The sequence below is a fragment of the Conger conger genome, chromosome 7 (genome assembly GCF_963514075.1).
Source record: "Conger conger chromosome 7, fConCon1.1, whole genome shotgun sequence".
Taxonomy (NCBI): Eukaryota; Metazoa; Chordata; class Actinopteri; order Anguilliformes; family Congridae; genus Conger; species Conger conger.
This window is the reverse complement of record NC_083766.1, coordinates 3,841,848-3,855,637: the sequence shown is the minus strand read 5'-3', so window position 1 is coordinate 3,855,637 and position 13,790 is coordinate 3,841,848. Positions and strand designations below refer to the sequence as shown.

At 46.9% G+C, this 13,790-nt stretch overlaps 1 long non-coding RNA gene across 1 annotated transcript; it reads left to right on the top strand.

Annotated features, from left to right (window-relative positions):
• Positions 1 to 5,688: 5,688 nt before the first annotated feature.
• LOC133134127 (uncharacterized) lies at positions 5,689 to 9,260 on the top strand. Its single transcript, XR_009709250.1, has 4 exons — positions 5,689 to 5,757; positions 6,369 to 6,421; positions 8,213 to 8,278; positions 8,698 to 9,260. It is a non-coding gene; the product is annotated as an uncharacterized LOC133134127 (long non-coding RNA).
• The last annotated feature ends 4,530 nt before the right edge of the window (positions 9,261 to 13,790 follow it).

The following is a 13,790-nucleotide window of genomic DNA, read 5'->3' as shown; positions in this document are numbered from 1 at the left end:
TCAAAAACCCCCAGTGTTTCTGCCCCCACTAGATATCCTGGCAAGCTATTCCATACAGTGACCACTCTCTGGGTTAAAAAAAAAACGAGCTAATATCTGTGTGGAATTTATTCTCTGCTAATTTCCATTTATGTCTCCTGATAGCGTCCTGTTAGCATCCTACAGACGGGAAACAATTTCTCAGTCCCCTGAACGTCCTTTATCCATGAATCTGAACATAGGCAGATTAACGCACAGTTGTGCACAGATAATATTTATGAACAGGTTGCCTTATTGCGCTGGTCTAGACTGACGCATTGGGGCCTGAGGCATGTTTGAATCTAAATGCAAATTAAGAGATGGGAAATAAATAAAAGGATAAGGAAACGCAATAAAAGGATAGGAGTGATATGCAGAAGTGTCATCCACATACCTCAACATATTTACAAGAGCAGGTGCCCAGTTTTCTTCAAAGTTCAGAGTATATATATGTAAATACTCAAATATAGAAAAAGTATGTGTGTATGTGTGGGTACAGTGTATAAAGAAAACAGAGAAAATCTGGTTTAGCTGAAGAAAATAAATCCACTGAAATGGTGACACAGGATTAGTTTAATCCTGTGTGGTAAGGCCAGAGTGGTAATAGTTTTTGAGTAAACAGTATTAAAACTGTACTGTATGTAGTTTTCAGCTATATGGCTGTGTCACTGGGGCACACCCTGGGGGCTACCCAGCGCTGAATATGCTCTTTAATTGATCTCAGTCACATGAAACCTCATGCATCATAAACATGCACACAGAAATGCCTGAAACTTTACAATAAGGTAAATGGAAGGAACCATTTATTTTTCGATCACGTTTCCACATACCTGAAATAGGGTCGCACACTGTCAGGTCATCCCCAGAAGGAACGGATTACAGTGTTTAAAAGTCTGTGTGATGAACACATAAAAACACTGAAAAGAAGACGTGTGTGTTGCAGTTCTCTGCGCTCGAGTATTTTCATGTCTTCTAGCGTAGTTCTCCAAAGATTCCTTTTTATTATCGACCACGCAAACTGACGCGATGTTGTGGACGCTTCTTTAAAAAAAAAAAAAAAAGTCCTGCTTCATCTATATCGTTACCGGGCATCTCCGCTTCAGTGAAATCCGGCCGGCGTCCTTCCGCACCGTCTCTTCTGCTTGCTCACCACAGCCTGAGTATACATTTATTTGCCGCTGACAGACTGTGAAAACCTGCCGTGACGCTGGTTTTGTTTTACGGCGATAGCAGGTGCCAAAGCTCATCAATTGACCTGATAATGGAGAGAAAGTGTGTGGCAGCCGCCTCTTGCAGCTCATCATTTATTGAACGGCTGAACTTTTGATTTACGGCGTAAAACCGTAAAACTGGCGCTGCGGAGCTGGAGAAAGACGTCGGTCTCTCGAAAGGGAGGTTTTACATGAGTTATTTTGCTTAAGTATCTTACAGTTGATTAGAATAAGCAGGGACCAATCCCCCTCAGAGCAATGGCCCAACAGCTCCACTGATCTTATTGTGGCTTCACTGGGGCTTGAACCAACCACCCTCTGGGTCCCAGTCATACACCTTATAAACGAGACTATCAGCTGCCCACTCCTCACTGAAGACCTCCACCTGCCCACCAAGCAAAGGGCTTTCCCTCTCGATGGCAGGAGCACCACTAAAACAGAGACAGGGAAATTACCACGCTTTGATTCATGGTGCAGAACTTTGGCTCTCACGACTTGAAGGAAGAGTCTCCCGTGATGCTCCTGCATTAAACATTAAATGCACATGCATATTTTACCAGGCCTGGAGACAAGACGGAAGGCAAATGATCAGCAGAGCTGGGGATTTTCACTTCTTTAATTGCCCTGAGTTAATCCCTCTCTTCTGCTCAACCTCTGTAATAGCTCAACTCATCAATTGTCAATATGGGTCCTGGGTTTTTCCTGCAGTACTGAAAGAGACGTGATGATGTAACTCCAGATATTAGTGCAATGCCTCCGTCTCATTGCCGGGAGTGATGAAATATCTGTTAAACACCCACATGTGTTGATGATATTTAACCAGTGAAAACAGATCGTAAGCTTGACATTTACCCTTTAAGGTGTGAGGTCACAAACATGTGATTGGAATGTTCTAACGCTGATGTAACAATCACTGCTGGTAATTGAAAGTTCTAGAACACTTAGAATTTTGACAGAAACATTCCGCATCATCTCCTCTTCAGAGGGTTAAAAGTCGTACAGCACGGTCAGACAGTCATGGTCTGGTGGTGACCGTCTCAAGCCTGCCCTCAAGGCTGTGTTGGCCCCTGCCTCTGCTTCCCTTAGCGATGCTGCCATGGCCTTATTCTGCCGGGGTTCTCCTTATCGCACGCAGACACCTCTCCCTCCGGCTCTGCTTGACCAGGTACCATCTGAACCCCCTAACAATGTTTCTTTCCTCTTCTCCTGCTCTGGGCACCTGCCCAAGTCCTGAGCACCCCCTCCTGGCCCGGAGCTCCGGCCCAAGACCAGCTGTGCACCCCCTCCTGCCACTGTTGATTCAGCTGGAGCACCAAGCCGGTCCCCTTGCCTGACAGTGCCACCCATGGGTGTTCCTGCCATCCCTCTACATGACCGGAGTTTGGACTTCATTCATTTGGACTGGACATCCATGTACTATAACTATGTTTACATGCAAGACAACGTTTTTACAACATACCGGTGCCAACCAGCGGCAGATGGGTTCCCCCTCTGATTCAGGTTCTGCTCAAGGGTTCTTCCTGTCAGCCAGGGAGTTTTTCCTTGCCACTGTTGCCCTAGGCGTACTCTTGGAGGCCGGTTCTCTGCAGAGCTGCTTTGTGACGAAGCCCCTTTGTTAAAAGCGCTATACAAATAAAAAGTGCTATACAAATAAAAATTGATTGAGTGATTGATTGAAAGCCTGAAAGATTTAGAATAATGAAAATAAATGCACTGTCACAGTTGTTCTGACAAAAACATCTATCTATGGTGCACCGTAAAACCTAAACGGACACGATTTCACTTTTTAAAGTATAATTTTTGATGCCAGTGCTTACTTGTGATCTAGGAAGACCGGGCCTGAATATTAACTCATCATCTCTGGGAAAAGAACATGTTCTCAGATGAAATTTTGATGATTCAGTAATGATGTGAAGGATTCCTGACCAAATTCTAACATTCATTTGAATGTATTTGTCCTCCTCCGTGGACTTGGGGAGCATTTGGAAGTCTGTGTAATGTCAGGATGTGAACACACGGGGAGGCGTGTGTGTGCGTGACTGGGGTAGTGTGTAGAGGGGAGGCGTGTGGGTGCGTGACTGGGGTAGTCTGTAGAGGGGGAGGCGTGTGGGTGCGTGACTGGGGTAGTGTGTACACGGGGAGGTGTGTGGGTGCGTGACTGGGGTAGCGTGTACACGGGGAGGCGTGTGGGTGCGTGACTGGGGTAGCGTGTACACGGGGAGGCGTGTGGGTGCGTGACTGGGGTAGTGTGTAGAGGGGGAGGCGTGTGGGAGCGTGACTGGGGTAGTGTGTAGAGGGGAGGCGTGTGGGTGCGTGACTGGGGTAGTGTGTAGAGGGGAGGCGTGTGGGTGCGTGACTGGGGTAGTGTGTAGAGGGGAGGCGTGTGGGTGCGTGACTGGGGTAGTGTGTAGAGGGGGAGGCGTGTGGGTGCGTGACTGGGGTAGTGTGTAGAGGGGGAGGCGTGTGGGTGCGTGACTGGGGTAGTGTGTAGAGGGGGAGGCGTGTGGGTGCGTGACTGGGGTAGTGTGTAGAGGGGGAGGCGTGTGGGTGCGTGACTGGGGTAGTGTGTAGAGGGGGAGGCGTGTGGGTGCGTGACTGGGGTAGTGTGTAGAGGGGAGGCGTGTGGGTGCGTGACTGGGGTAGTGTGTAGAGGGGAGGCGTGTGGGTGCGTGACTGGGGTAGTGTGTAGAGGGGGAGGCGTGTGGGTGCGTGACTGGGGTAGTGTGTAGAGGGGGAGGCGTGTGGGTGCGTGACTGGGGTAGTGTGTAGAGGGGGAGGCGTGTGGGTGCGTGACTGGGGTAGCGTGTAGAGGGGGAGGCGTGTGGGTGCGTGACTGGGGTAGTGTGTAGAGGGGGAGGCGTGTGGGAGCGTGACTGGGGTAGTGTGTAGAGGGGGAGGCATGTGGGTGCGTGACTGGGGTAGTGTGTAGAGGGGAGGCGTGTGGGTGCGTGACTGGGGTAGTGTGTAGAGGGGGAGGCGTGTAGGTGAGTGACTGGGGTAGCGTGTAGAGGGGGAGGCGTGTGGGTGCGTGACTGGGGTAGTGTGTAGAGGGGAGGCGTGTGGGTGCGTGACTGGGGTAGTGTGTAGAGGGGGAGGCGTGTGGGTGCGTGACTGGGGTAGTGTGTAGAGGGGAGGCATGTGGGTGCGTGACTGGGGTAGTGTGTAGAGGGGAGGCGTGTGGGTGCGTGACTGGGGTAGTGTGTAGAGGGGGAGGCGTGTGGGTGCGTGACTGGGGTAGTGTGTACACGGGGAGGCGTGTGGGTGCGTGACTGGGGTAGTGTGTACACGGGGAGGCGTGTGGGTGCGTGACTGGGGTAGTGTGTAGAGGGGGAGGCGTGTGGGTGCGTGACTGGGGTAGTGTGTAGAGGGGGAGGCGTGTGGGTGCGTGACTGGGGTAGTGTGTAGAGGGGAGGCGTGTGGGTGCGTGACTGGGGTAGCGTGTAGAGGGGGAGGCGTGTGGGTGCGTGACTGGGGTAGTGTGTAGAGGGGGAGGCGTGTGGGTGCGTGACTGGGGTAGTGTGTAGAGGGGAGGCGTGTGGGTGCGTGACTGGGGTAGTGTGTAGAGGGGGTGAGCTACAGCACGGGGAGGCGTGTGGGTGCGTGACTGGGTGTGTGTACACCCCAATCAGCCTATCAGCTGTCTCCTGGGATGGAGGCCCTGGTGTCCGCTCTAATGGGGGCCAGAGCAGGAGGCGGGGTGCAGATCGCACGGGCCCAACACGTCTCCAGGGGCCACGGGATACAGGAAGTCTGGAGACAGGAAGTCAGGAGACAGGAAGTCCGGGCGTTCCCGGCAGCTCCTGGCGGTCCCGTTCACAGCTTGGGAGACGGACTGAGCTGCTCTCAGGATAAACTGTCTGAGTGAAGCCCGGAAGGACCAGAGAGCTGCAGGAGACTTCTCTCCAGAACAACACAACACTGTATAGATATATGTATATATTTTGTAGTGATTGGAAATGGATAAGGACCAATTGGACAATTTTACATTAATGGCATTTGGCTGACGCTCTTATTGCTCTTATACAGTTGATTAGACTAAGCAGGAGACAATCCTCCCCTGGAGCAATGCAGGGTTATAAGGGCCTTGCTCAAGGGCCCAACGGCTGTGCAGATCTTATTGTGGCTACACTGGGGATCAAACCATTTGAATAAGTTAAATACATTTGAATAAGTTAAACATTCATTATAACTATTAAGTATTAAATATATTAAGTATTAGTGGGTATGAGGCCAGTATTTCATTTGTCTTTAACTTGTATTTTCAAAAACAATACTTCATTTGTTTGCCTTACAATAAAATATGTTTATGAATAAAAAAAAATTAAAAAAAACCCACTTCTCCTCATGTTGATTTAATTCAGGCACTTTGTTGGGATTTTGACTGCCTATCTTACTTCCCACTGTTTCCAAAGTATAAACTGTTGCAACACTAACGAAGTTTAACCAAACCAATGCATTTGGGAATAGGAACCGCACGCAGTTGCTTACATATTGTTTGGGAACTGCAGACGTGCCGACCGAAAACAAGGTGGCGTACATCGCGAGCTTGGAACATGATTCAGCAAACACTAAGATTTAGAAGTGAGATTAACTCCACCACGAAAAACAACTTCCGTGTGTGATTATTTTGTCAGTAATTGGGTGTCTAACTCGCTTGCAAGTTCACCAAAAGGACACGTGGCGTGTATTGTTTGCCCCGGTAAAATAGCATCGTTTAGCTTCTGCTTTCCGCCAAACCACAATGCAGTTTAGTCGATTTAAATCAGCAAATTGTTTTGTTTGTAGCAATAAAAACTAGTGTTTGCTGGATTACCATTCGCATCGCATTATCTAACCCATATAATAAGTTAATAGCATTAAGTTAGCTGATGGCTAACCGTTTGATAGATTCCATAGATTTTTGTTTGTTAGCAGGCACCATGATGCCAAAATGGGTACTGAAAATGCTTTCAGCTAAGACAAACTAAACTAAAAACGTATTGATGCAATGTTGAAGTTTGTTAACCAATTATTTGTTATTTCCCTGCATAAAATTCAGGAAGCTATAACTAACATTTGTCAACACTAACTTCATTAATTGTTTTTGTGCTGTATATTCCGGTATTGGTGATGCTGTTTTCCTGTACATATATTCGACAGCTCAGGGAATTCATCCGGAGACCGTGAGAGATATGAACGCTATAGATTGGCAGGTGATAATTTACCTAATCCATTTTATTTTTCAATGCATTGAAGTCATTAAGTTAACTGAGGATTTTTAAAGGGACTTTATTGTGAGATTCTATTTGTTGAAGTTCTACTGAAATTCATTGCTGTATTTAAGAAATAATAACAGCCATCAGTAGTTTGAGTTCTTCTTGAGTTGATCATCCCCCCGTTGAGTGACGTTGTGGCATCGCGCATACAGAGCAGCGCAATAAGGGTGCGCAGAGATACGCACTCATTCTGAATACCGTTCTGAACTCTGAAATGTTTAATACTGTAAAACCGGCAATCAAGTTGCACAAATTTTCATTTCAATAATTTATTGGAATAATTACATGGCATTACATTGTAGCCTTGAGATGAGAGCCTGTTTCTTATTAAAATGAAACAAAAAAACAAGATCTTATTTGGCATTATAAGTAATTTTCATAAGTTAATGACTAGTAATAAAACAAGCATTAAGCTGAATCTCGCAAGCATAATAATAATATCCTCTCTGTAAACAACTCCCAGAAAGGAGAAAATGGTCCCCTTCTTAAATTTCTTAAAATGAAAACATTAGGCTACACAATGTCAGCGGAGTTAATGTTAAGTTATGAAAGGATATTCCTCCATTATGAACGGGCTGAGCTGCTGTGTGTTCTGAGGGGAGAGGTGGGTCGATGCTCAGGGCTCTCTGAGCTGAAAGACTCAGTCAGGACGGGTCTCGCTGTGTCATCAGACACGGCGTCAGAGAGAGGTCACGTGACGGTGAACAGCCGTCCCTGAACACGCACAGGCTTCTGACAACCCTGCTCAACGTGCGCGGCTTCTGGCCCTGTCAGTTAATGTTTTATTGTGTGCAAGAAATGTCTGATTGTTTATTCTCATTTTGCTGCTCTTTTGGAACCGCCCGCGTTTATATGGACCCAGCATGCAATTATGGAACTTTGGAAAAGTGTGACTGCATTGTTTCCACATAATGCTCACTTTTCTGTGTGAATCACAAGTTTGTGACTTTACCAGCATGTTAATTCCACAATTTATCAATGAATGAAAACAGAAAACTGAATCAATACATCACCTATTCATTTGGGCTCGGATATTCCTCTGTACAAAATGCTCTGTCCTGTGGATGACTTGATGTGATAAATCTGAAGACAGGTTTATAAGGTCCTGAGTGTGTGGAGCTTGTAGAAATGTGAGTGCTATCGACTGACAGGTGTTATAATAGCGGTGGTGTTCACAGAGGCACCTGGGAGTGTGAGTGGGTTCTGACTGTACGCCGGCTCACTGCACCATCCAGCGTCTCGTGTTCACACTTTAACCAGGAGTGTCGTTTATTGACAGAATTCCTGTGAATAAAGAGCTCTTGTACCTGCTGACGGATATTAAACAGACACCCACCCGCCCTTCCCACAACCATTATGATCTCCCCTGTCCCCCATGACTTATTCATGATCTCCGTCCCGTTCAAGCAGAGACCAGTGTGTGAATCCCTCAGTCTCCAGGCTCTCGTCCTGCTCCTGGGGCATTTCTGCCAGGTTGTTGTCGTTTCTGGACGACTTTGGTTTTTAAAATTGAGAAGATCCTTGCGCATGTACGCATGCAGCACAAAACCACAGAGCAAGATTAATTTAGAAGTTACATTTTTCCAGCTTTAATTAAACACCCAAACCTGTTTAACCCCTGCAGTGTTATGCAGTGTAATTTAATTACACTCAGCGTGAGATGAGGATTGATGCATCCATCTGTACTCCTGCAGCTGTGACAGCACTGTTTTTATTTTCTTCTTCCAGCCTACCTTACACCTCGCCATGAAAATATCCTTTTTCACAAAAACATATTTCACAGTACATACGTGGGTAGGTGTGATATAATCTAGCTCTGTTTTACTTTACAGTTTGGTTAAAGTCTCATCCCATTTCTCTCTCCCCTGCCCTCTCTCTCTCCCTCTCTCCCTCCCTCTCCCTCTCTCCCTCTCTCTCCCTCCCTCCCTCTCTCTCTGCTTCCCTCCCTCCCTCTCACTCTCTCTCTCCCTCTCCCTCTCTCTCCCCCTCTCTCTCTCCCTCCCTCCCTCCCTCCCTCTCTCTCCCCCTCCCTCCCTCTCTCTCCCCCTCCCTCCCTCTCTCTCTGCTTCCCTCCCTCCCTCCCTCTCACTCTCTCTCTCCCTCTCCCTCTCTCTCCTCCTCTCTCTCTCCCACTCTCTCCCCCTCTCTCTCTCTCCCTCCCTCCCTCCCTCTCTCTCTCTCTCCCCCTCTCTCCTGCGTTCCCCGTGTTGAAGGCCACAGATGGGATATGAACAGTCTTCAGTGCACACTGACCTGCTGATCCTCCTATGACAAGCTCCTCTCCTTTAAATATGCAGACTCAATAAGAGCATCAGACGTCTAATTAATCACCATGACACCGGGAACTAACGAGACCTGGTTGCCACAGGAGCTCCACGCAGGGTGACAAATACTGATTGCTTTTCTTCATTTTCTATTTAAAGTTCCCATATAGTCCAGCATTAAAAATGCATTAAAATGTAATATGGAGCACCAGATCGGTTTGGATAGCACGTGCACTTGTGTAAACTCCACTGGGACTTCAGTGTGATGCACCTGGGGGCCCCATGGTCGGGTGTTCATGCGGTTTCTTGCTTTTCCTCATGCGTGGAGATTAAGTAGGAAAGTGCAGAGCAATGAAAGGATTCCTTAAAGACTTGGGACTAAACCTGCTGTATCCCTTAAGGGCTCTCATGGATTCACCACGGCAGAATGAAATCGATTTAGACTGGAGTGGACTGTTTGGATCTGAGCCCATAGGTGGCTGGGAGTTCTCTAGAATGTGTACTCAAACGTGTGGGAGGAGGATGTGTACTTTATTTAACATATTATATTTGTAAAACTATGTCCTGCCTTTACAACAGAACACTGATCAGAGTCGTGTTTTTTGGAGAGTGTGGGAGGGACACTCAGCATTATTGACGCTCTTTGAAGAAGACACTTTTTGGTGGAAAATCCTACATGTCAGCAATTTTCTGAATGATACAATTGTTTAGAAATGTTATGTTGCTGGGGTTGTACTCTTTGGTGAACTGGATTTCATAGCCTCTACGTTAATTATTGACTTGCGGGTCAAATCCAGTGTGCTCCTGTGTTAAGTTTGTTTTCTGTGCGTTTCATCATTGGTTAAAGCCGTGGCCGTAGGGCTGGGTTTGGGGTACTAGCATTAGATGTATAACTGAATGCACATGATATTGACCAGCCCCTATCAAAGAGAAAGGCTGTACACACAAAGCACATGTTTGATGTATAACCCACTGGTCGTATAGCTGTTGCTTTTCTCATTTTGCCCACAAACCTAATGTTTTATTCACAATGCGCGCCTGCACTTTTCTTCCCACTCATCTCATACATGGTAATGAAAAGTCTGCAAATCTGATAAAATATTTTAACTAGCTATATGGAGCTCAGTGTCCATATCCCCCCCCGGGACCCGGCAGAGAAAAGTTTGAGCTTTTTAATTTTTTTAACATAATACAAGTGATGTGAATGACAAAAACATTACAGTGAAAATTATTTTAAAGATATTAATTAATTTATTTCCATTCAATGTACCTTGTAGTGTAGGTTTTGGCGTAGTTGAACGTACGGTTCTTGAGATTACTACCAGAGACTCATGTCATGAATGAATAGTTGTTTGGCAAGCGGAAATATCTCAGTCTCTACAGATTTAATAATTTTACGCTACATGGCACAGTTTTGCTGTATTTCTCAAGGATTTTCATTTGTTACCTGCAAAAGAAGAGGGCTGTAGAGAAACCTGAAGACCATGAGCTAAGGAAGCACAGTCTCTGATCGTTGTGTCCCCCTGAATCCTGTCCCCTCTCTTCTCTGGGCGTGAACATTGGTTCCCAGAGTACACCTGGCATTCGTGCCAGACACTCTCTTTGTGAGCAATAATTTATGGTTATATATTAGCTTTCCTATATTCCACAAAAACCTCATTACAGTGCAGAGTGAATCAATAACTCTTCCCACAGCCACAAGACATCCCTCATTACATCGATTGCTTAGTTATATTTGAAAATGTCCCACTTCCAAATGAAAACAAACAGACTGCCATACTGCATCATCCTCTGCCATCGTTTAGGTAGGCATATAACCTCCACAGTCACAAAACCCTTCATCTACCTCTGAAGTAGACTCAGGAGTCAAGTCAACTTTATGTATAAAGCACATTTAAAACTGCAGCTTGTTGAATAAAGTGCTCTACAGTTCAAATAAGATGTATAAAACAAAGTAAAATTAGGTTACACACAACTGCACATCACTAGACATAAACTTTACACAGAGCCATACGCTGAGGAGGAGAGGTCTGTTTTAGACATGATTTAAAATGATCAGCGGAATGGGAGAAACTGATAGTCAGAGGATGGCTGTTCCACAACCTCATGGAGACCGCACGACCACCCTGAGATACGGCTGTTCCACAACCTCATGGAGACCGCACGACCACCCTTAGATACGGCTGTTCCACAACCTCATGGAGACCGCACGACCACCCGTAGATACGGCTGTTCCACAACCTCATGGAGACCGCACGACCACCCTGAGATACGGCTGTTCCACAACCTCATGGAGACCGCACGACCACCCGTAGATACGGCTGTTCCACAACCTCATGGAGACCGCACGACCACCCTGAGATACGGCTGTTCCACAACCTCATGGAGACCGCACGACCACCCTTAGATATGGCTGTTCCACAACCTCATGGAGACCGCACGACCACCCTGAGATACGGCTGTTCCACAACCTCATGGAGACCGCACGACCACCCTTAGATACGGCTGTTCCACAACCTCATGGAGACCGCACGACCACCCTTAGATATGGCTGTTCCACAACCTCATGGAGACCGCACGACCACCCTTAGATATGGCTGTTCCACAACCTCATGGAGACCGCACGACCACCCTGAGATATGGCTGTTCCACAACCTCATGGAGACCGCACGACCACCCTGAGATACGGCTGTTCCACAACCTCATGGAGACCGCACGACCACCCGTAGATATAGCTGTTCCACAACCTCATAGGAGACAGCACGACCACCCGTAGATACGCGCTCCTGGGATACACAGGATGGGTGTGTCAGAGGAAGGATCGCTCCATGTTTCAGAAACCCAGACCATTACACGTGGGAGACAGGGCCTGCAAGATTGAGCAGGTTCAGCCATCATGTCTGGATTAGTGCTGCCCTCATGCCCCTGTTTGTTAAGTCAGTGTTGTTCATTAACACTCATTGTTAATTATGCAACACTAATTGCGGTCAGATAATTGTGCTGTTTTGACCTCTGCTCTATCCAAAGCTGAAATGGCTGTTTTGATGCTTCATGAGGTCGGCCGTGGATCTTTCCAGGATAATCACAATGAAGTTAATGCAGCCCGTCGCGTTTTAGAACGGAACATTGAGGTGTTTATAGGGTGAAGCAGACTGTGGGCACCTGCTGGAACACGTTCTCTGTGAGCAGAATGTTCTGGAGGTTTACCTTTTTACAGGTGGATCACATCAGAACGGGGATGTGAGCGTTATTTCTGAGCGGCTGCTCGTGTGTTATGTGATGATTCAGAGAAAGGTATTTCTTCCTGAAACAAACTCCAGTGTTCTTCTGAGGATTCTGCGATCTTTAACGCAGACTCCACCTTTCTCTTCTTCCTTTTTTTCTCTTTTTCCTCCTCTTTTTGAGCTCATAGTTTAGGCATTAACGTCTGTTCCTGTCGCATTATTCATGATTCAAACCATACAAATAAAATGTTTTTATTTTATTTTTATGCTTATCTTTTTCTCCAACATTTGGAAAAAATAAAAAAGCTAACCTCAGGAGGTTAGCTACACATGCAGTTCATCTGTTTAGTCTCTTCGCTTTGCTGCATTTTATAAACTACTGCCGTTTACAGAGGGGAATGACCTGCATCCATTAAACGGTCAAGACTTCAGAATGCATTATGGGCAAGTCCAGTGCTTGTATTAAGAGCAGGTCGCACAGTAAATCAATAACTTTGCTTTCCACTTTGTTTAAAAGTAAGCATTTTGTTCTATTAGTGCTGAAAGGACTTTATTGGCTGGTTTTTATTAGGGCAGTTAAAATTCTAGTAGTTAAGAGATTTCACACTAACAAGCAGAGCTCTCATAAACAGATTTTGTTGCTCCCTTATGATCTACTCCTTATTCTGTAGTTTCGCTCTATGGTATTCCTCCAGAAGAAGGCCACACATTTTACAGTGGAGGACCACAGAGGTCCCTCTCCCCCACTGCATATCCCATCATGCACCTGTACTAATGATTGACAGCAGCCTGGGTCAGGTACAGAGGAATGTTGAGTCATGTGTGTTTCTCCTGATTGAGGAGTGTAGAATTTGTGTTTATGCCCAGTCCATGAACTCTTTGAGAGATATTTTATCGTTGTTATTTTCCATGGTGAAGCTCTGTACCATGGATGTGTGTGGCTGGGAGCACAGATCTGTCCACTGGGCAGTTTTTCCCGCCGTAGGCGAGACAGTCCTTCTTCTGCGTAGAGAGACATCTCCACTCTTGACCTTTTACGCTTACTCGTATTTTACTGAAACAACACAGCACGTGGCCATTTGATTCACTAAATCACAAGTGTCAGAAGAAAGACAATCCAATTCTGCAATACGGCAGAGATCCACCTCATTACAGCCGGGGAACGGAATACAGATCCGCTCCTGGTCCCTTCCTGGAGGGGGAATCCCATTTGGTGGGAATTATCTTAGTGTTTTGTCATCGATTTTTATGATTGATCTGGCCTCCTGGGCAGAGGAGGCTTCCTCTTGATTTAAAAGCAATTACAGGATGATGATCTATTTGAAGATGCAGGAACGCTCTCTGCCTCCATCGGTCTCTGGAGAGAGAGGAGACGGGCTGAATCACTATGCAGGGGTCTCTTCAAAGGCTGCTAAAACTGGCTCTGTCTCTGCCGTCAGAATGTAATGCTGCCACCCCGCACTCCAGAGTCCAATTGAGCGGCGGGGTCAGGGGTCATCTGTGTGGCCCACTCGTCTTTATGGGAGGGTGCTCCTGTGTAGCATCTTATGTCCCCTGTCACCTCCTTATGTCCCCCCGTCACCTCCTTATGTCCCCTCTCACCTCCTTATGTCCCCTGTCACCTCCTTATGTCCCCTCTCACCTCCTTATGTCCCCTGTCACCTCCTTATGTCCCCTCTCACCTCCTTATGTCCCCTCTCACCTCCTCATGTCCCCTGTCACCTCCTTATGTCCCCTCTCACCTCCTTATGTCCCCTGTCACCTCCTTATGTCCCCTCTCACCTCCTTATGTCCCCTGTCACCTCCTCATGTCCCCTG